Source organism: Amphiura filiformis, chromosome 4, assembly GCF_039555335.1.
Source record: "Amphiura filiformis chromosome 4, Afil_fr2py, whole genome shotgun sequence".
NCBI lineage: Eukaryota > Metazoa > Echinodermata > Ophiuroidea > Amphilepidida > Amphiuridae > Amphiura > Amphiura filiformis.
The window spans coordinates 21,237,167-21,244,590 of NC_092631.1; positions in this window are offsets into that span (position 1 = coordinate 21,237,167).

Genomic DNA, 7,424 nt, shown 5'->3' on the forward strand with positions numbered 1-7,424 from the left:
AGGCTGAGATACGTCAATCTATCTTTGAAACGGTAAGAATTCGTTAGCCAAAGACTGTCAGAAATGTGCAGAGCGCCTCCAATTTACACAGAAACGCATTTAACTGAAAAAGAATCCCACCGCAATGATGTCATGTGAGTTGATTGTATTGGGCCATTCCATTTAAAATCCACACTACCCCAGTGGAAGATTTAGCTATAGTCTTCACCAGAGGGAGTATGACATTTGAATACAACAGACAAATACTAACTCCAGTTGTGGAAGATATAGTTAATTCAACAACTCCTCCTATACCTTTGTACGGGAGCCAACCGTTGTTAATCCGTGATGACTCCACACTTTTACTGTAGCGTATACGCGAACGCGAGCGAGACTACGCGTTACGCGAGAGCGCGTAAAATTCGTCATGCCTGGAACCTTTGTGCGTATGCAAGCTTACAAGTTGAATTCAGTATTTTCAGATAGCGGCTAAATTTTGCCGTTTTATTCTGTAGTTTTATTGATGATATTAACAGAGAAATCATCGAAGTTTTTGTAAGGCTTAGTGACAATGATTAACTGACATTTCCCCGTGAAATTATCGTGAATTATACGATCTTTAGCTTCTTTTCGTTGTTGAAAGGGATTCAATCTCACCGTTGTTCATCACCGTTTAACAACTCGCGTCCGGCGCGTCTGCGTGGTTTACTTCGCTCGGGCAGCTAAAGCTGCCCTCGCGAAGTAAACCATGCAGACGACGCGGCCGCATCGTTGTTAAACGGTGATGAACAACGGTGAAACATGATTGAATCCCTAAAGCCATAACAAGGTGGGAGTATGGCTTTCAAAATGTTAACCCTGACCAATTACATTTGAAAAACATACTCCCTTAAAGGGGTACCACACCCCTGTGGTAAATTTGTGACTATTTTTATATTTTAAACAAAAGTTGTGTATATTATTGGGGCAAGGAATCCAATTACTACACTGAAATTTCAGTGACTCAAGACAAGCGGTTCGGTAGATGTGATAGGAAATGAGGTACATCCTAGCGGTACCTGATTTTTTATCATAAATAACGCACCGCTTGTCTTGGGTCACTGAAATTCCAGTGTCCAGTGTAGTAATTGGATTCCTTGCCCCTATAACATACACAACTTTTGTTACCACTGTGTTATTAGTTTTTAAGAAAATGCAAAAATAGACACAAATTTATCGAGGGGTGTAGTACCCCCTTAATGGAAGATATTTCCAAAATCTTCTACAGGGTTAGTATGGATTTTAAATAGAATAACCCGTTTAGCTAAAATCGTATTCGGATTGCACCTGAACCTTGCGCATGCGCCACAAAGGCAGTGATTTTCATCGCACATTAACAAGTATTTATTGCTTGTATATCCAAGTTATTTGATTTCAAACTATTTCAGCGATTTACATTGGGAATTAAATTCTCCAATTTAACTCTCTTCACGCGGGTGTCGACTGCAGACGACATGTTTCAATTTTTTTTTTTAATTCAAAAATTTCAGAAATGTAAATTGTCATGACCATATTTGGAATCACCATGAAAAATGCATTAAAATGAGTACAAACAAGCCTAGTAGTATGGTCGTTGGACATTTTGACCCGGAAAAAATTGGTACAAAGCTGATTTTTGCACTGAAGAAGCAGAAGGTATCATAGAATATCATATCCAAAATCCTCCAAAATCCACTTTGGGGAATTCTTTTTATCCAAGATGGCCGCCAAAATGGCTGCCACAACATATAATTAGCTGTATCCCAGCTTCTGAAGCAGATATGATGATGATTTTAGTGTCTTTGAATAGGTTTAAGAGGTCAGGGAATTCAAATTTGCACAAGTCTAACACACTTATGTCTTCATTCACACTGTAATCCAAGATGGCCGCCAAAATGGCCACCACCACATATGAATAGATATATCTCCGCTTCTGAAGCAGATATGATGATGATTCTAGTGTCTTTGAATAGGTTTAAGAGGTCAGAGAATTCAAATTTGTACAAATCTAACACACTTATGTCTTCATTTTCACTGGAATCCAAGATGGCCGCCAAAATGGAACCGCATATGATTAGATATATCTCCGTTTCTGAAGTTCGCTGCGGATGATGATGATGTTAGTGTCCTGGAATATATTTCAGAGGTTAAAGAATTCAAATTTGTACTAATCTAAAACACTGATATCCTCATTCACACAGTAATCCAAGATGGCCGCCAACATGGCCACCACCACATGATATAGGCCTAATTATGTATATTTTGGCTTCTGAAGCAGATATGACAATGATATTAGAGTATTTTTAAATACAGGTTTTAGGTGACGCAGAATTCAATTTCGTATTTATCTAAAACCCTTTTGGGAATAAAATAGATGGTCATTGATGCATTTTCAGCCTAAGTGACTGCTCTTCAGGATAGGTGAATTCATCAAGTGTCATATGGGTATATCATTACCATACATGTAGTCAGTTCTTTGGCATTTACTTATTGGACTTGGACTTAATGCTTTCCTCCCTCGGATCCTGGGAACCTTGGAGCTAGCAGCCGTTTCACCATGGAAGTCCATATGCCTCTGTTTGTGACCATACTCCTTGCATTGTAGATTGATGTAATCCCAAGTTCTTGGCAGCTGCTTTTTATGTTGTCAAGCCAGCACTTTGGGGGTCTACCTCTAGGCCTGTGTCCAGGTATTCTACCTTCAAGGGCATGTTTAGGGTATCTGTCCTTTGGCATCCGTACAATGTGTCCAAAGTAGAACAGTTGTTTGGCTTTGATTTTGTGTAGTATTGTGACCTGGCTGCTTGTTGCCTCTCTTATTGATGTGTTCCGTAGACTTCTGGAGACTCCCATTATCCACCTTAAACAAGACATCTCGAACACCAACAATCTCTTCTCGTCTCTTTTCTTTTCTTGAGCGTCCAAGCTTCTGCCCCATATGTTGCTATTGACAAGATTAGCACCTGGTAGAGTTCCATTTTTGTGTTGATACTAATTTCTTTTGACTTCCATATTGTGGTTAACTTCCGCATGCTTCCCATTGCCAGTCCAATCCTCCGTTTGATGTCTTCCGTACTGGTTGAATTCTCTGTGATAACTCCTCCCAGGTAGGTGAAGGTTTGGTCAACAGTGCTACGGCCTGGTCTAAACCCTGCTTGTGATTCGGAGAGTATCTCCTCGGTTTGCTTTTTCATCCGGCTGTGAATTATGCTGCAGAAGACTTGCCCTGCGAGACTGAGTAGGCTTATGCCACTATAGTTGGCACAGTCTAACTTGTCCTTCTTTTTGAAAATGGGGTCAATGATTGCTTTGCCCCAGTCCTCTGGTACACATTCGGATTCCCATATCCTTCGGCATAATTTATGAATCATGTCTATTCCTGTATCACCAGCAGCTTTTAATTCCTCTGCTGTGATACTATCATGTCCAGCTGCTTTCCCTTCCTTAAGGTGTTTCAAGGCTACAATCCCCGAAAAATGTCCTTGAAACGCTTTAGGCATCTTGAATGAAATCAAAAGTGTATTTTTAATGTGGATAAAAATGTTCAATATTTGGAATTAGAAGAAAGCTGGGCCATCAATTAACACTTTTCCCTTCCCCACCCCCATCATTCAATGTTGCGACACTTTGGAGACACGCTGAACACATTTGCACGTTTCAACATTGCACGGGGAGTGGGGGACTTATTTTCCCTAAAGACGCTTTAATGTTTCAAGACATATTTCGGGGATTGTATGAGGCAATCGCTAAAATTAACATCTGATTTTAAACTTTTGGCTGTAACTTTAAAACTACTTGATAGAATTACTCCAAATTTTCAATGAATATTAGTTAATGCATAAGCTATGATGTGGATATAAAATAAAACAACTAATTGTATCAATTTTGACTATATCGCCCTGCACTACAAGCAGGTTGCACCCATCACCTGTGTATGTCTACAATCATAGATTGAATACAATAGCGCTCTTTTCAAACATACTAATCTTACAGATGTGAGTGATCAGCATGATATAGTTCAATGCATAGGTATCACGTGAACGCTGCAGTGCGGGGCAATATAGTCAAAAAACGACCTTTTTTACCTTTTTCAGATCAACGCTCTCCCCCAAAGCAAAAGAAAAACAAAACAAAACGAACCAACAAAAAAATCGCATTAGTACGCTCATGAAGTAGGCCTACTCATGCAGAGATATCTTTAAAATTGATCATTTTATTTGCGTGAAATGGTAAAGTGCGATTGTAAATCGTCCCATTGAATCACATAGTGATTTGACGGTTTACCATAGTCTAATACTGAATATTAATACAAGGAGTTTCTTTAATTTAAAAATGGTAAACCGTTTACAAAATTCATAATTTAGGCCGATTTGGTGTCAACTTTTATTTGTAAAGTGTTTTGTTTGAAAGCTTGTTAAAAACTACATCTAATTTTACTATTTTACGTTTTGTTAGCTCTAACATTATTTACATTTTACTGATTTTAGCAAATGTAAATCGTCTGTCGAGATTTACCATTTTCATAATCACGAGAATGCAATGCGCACCCATATATCACGGAATCCCGTAATTATTTCAACATGACAGCGTGGTGTAATGGACAGTACTTCAGACGGTGAAACGAAAGGCTAGTGGTTCGAGCCCCAACAGTTTCACTTTTTTTTTTTTTTTTTTGTGTGTGACTTATTCAAACCAGTAAACTTTTCTTCTATATTCATGACAATTGACATTGTGAAACACGAAAATAAGTTTTAAAACCCTAATTTATCTATGGCATGATAATTGATTGGGTTTTTTAAATTGTAATAAAGACACACATAGATCCGGACATCTTTAAATGTCATGAATATGGGCAATATAGCAATTGTCAGATAACACTAGTGGAAGTTTTGGATTAGAAAACGGACATTTTGATGAGAAACGGCCAAAATGATGAGAATTTAATTTTCTCATTCTTTTGGATGAGAAAATAATAATCGGGGATTAGCAATTCTCACCAGTTTTAATAAGACAATAATGATTGACACACACACCAGGAAGCTTCTCATCCAAGAGAATGAGAAAATTAAATTCTCACCATTTTGGCCGATTCTCATCAAAATGTCCGTTTTCTCATCCAAAACTTCCACTAGTGCCACTCACATTCAAGTTTCATACGTTTCATAAGTATTTACTTATAGAGTGTTTGCACATAAGGTCATTAGTTCAAATCATCTCCTCTATAGGCACGCTCCAGAAGATATGCAAATGGATGGAGTACAAAAGAATTATTTGACCACTACCTAAATAAAAGATGAGTTGTTTTATTTTGTGACCACATCATAGCCTATCTATTAATAAAGAGGCATGGAAAATTGTTCACGCGGTACCTATGCATTGAACTATATCATGCTGATCACTCACATCTGTAAGATTAGTATGTTTGAAAAGAGCGCTATTGTATTCAATCTATGATTGTAGACATACACAGGTGATGGGTGCAACCTGCTTGTAGTGCAGGGCGATATAGTCAAAATTGATACACTTAGTTGTTTATTTTATAGCCACATCATAGCTTATGCACTAACTAATATTCATTGAAAATTTGGAGTGATTCTATCAAGTAGTTTTAAAGTTATAGCCAAAAGATTAAAATCAGATGTTAATTTTTGCGATTGCCTCAGACAATCCCCGAAAAATGTCCTTGAAACGCTTTAGGCATCTTGAATGAAATCAAAAGTGTATTTTTAATGTGGATAAAAATGTTCAATATTTGGAATTAGAAGAAAGCTGGGCCATCAATTAACACTTTTCCTTCCCCACCCCCCATCATTCAATGTTGCGACACTTTGGAGACACGCTGCACACATTTGCACGTTTCAACATTGCACGGGGAGTGGGGGACTTATTTTCCCTAAAGACGCTTTAATGTTTCAAGACATATTTCGGGGATTGTATGAGGCAATCGCTAAAATTAACATCTGATTTTAAACTTTTGGCTGTAACTTTAAAACTACTTGATAGAATTACTCCAAATTTTCAATGAATATTAGTTAATGCATAAGCTATGATGTGGATATAAAATAAAACAACTAATTGTATCAATTTTGACTATATCGCCCTGCACTACAAGCAGGTTGCACCCATCACCTGTGTATGTCTACAATCATAGATTGAATACAATAGCGCTCTTTTCAAACATACTAATCTTACAGATGTGAGTGATCAGCATGATATAGTTCAATGCATAGGTATCACGTGAACGCTGCAGTGCGGGGCAATATAGTCAAAAACGTCCTTTTTTACCTTTTTCAGATCAACGCTCTCCCCCAAAGCAAAAGAAAAACAAAACAAAACGAACCAACAAAAAAATCGCATTAGTACGCTCATGAAGTAGGCCTACTCATGCAGAGATATCTTTAAAATTGATCATTTTATTTGCGTGAAATGGTAAAGTGCGATTGTAAATCGTCCCATTGAATCACATAGTGATTTGACGGTTTACCATAGTCTAATACTGAATATTAATACAAGGAGTTTCTTTAATTTAAAAATGGTAAACCGTTTACAAAATTCATAATTTAGGCCGATTTGGTGTCAACTTTTATTTGTAAAGTGTTTTGTTTGAAAGCTTGTTAAAAACTACATCTAATTTTACTATTTTACGTTTTGTTAGCTCTAACATTATTTACATTTTACTGATTTTAGCAAATGTAAATCGTCTGTCGAGATTTACCATTTTCATAATCACGAGAATGCAATGCGCACCCATATATCACGGAATCCCGTAATTATTTCAACATGACAGCGTGGTGTAATGGACAGTACTTCAGACGGTGAAACGAAAGGCTAGTGGTTCGAGCCCCAACAGTTTCACTTTTTTTTCCTTTTTTTTTGTGTGTGACTTATTCAAACCAGTAAACTTTTCTTCTATATTCATGACAATTGACATTGTGAAACACGAAAATAAGTTTTAAAACCCTAATTTATCTATGGCATGATAATTGATTGGTTTTTTTAAATTGTAATAAAGACACACATAGATCCGGACATCTTTAAATGTCATGAATATGGGCAATATAGCAATTGTCAGATAACACTAGTGGAAGTTTTGGATTAGAAAACGGACATTTTGATGAGAAACGGCCAAAATGATGAGAATTTAATTTTCTCATTCTTTTGGATGAGAAAATAATAATCGGGGATTAGCAATTCTCACCAGTTTTAATAAGACAATAATGATTGACACACACACCAGGAAGCTTCTCATCCAAGAGAATGAGAAAATTAAATTCTCACCATTTTGGCCGATTCTCATCAAAATGTCCGTTTTCTCATCCAAAACTTCCACTAGTGCCACTCACATTCAAGTTTCATACGTTTCATAAGTATTTACTTATAGAGTGCTTGCACATAAGGTCATTAGTTCAAATCATCTCCTCTATAGG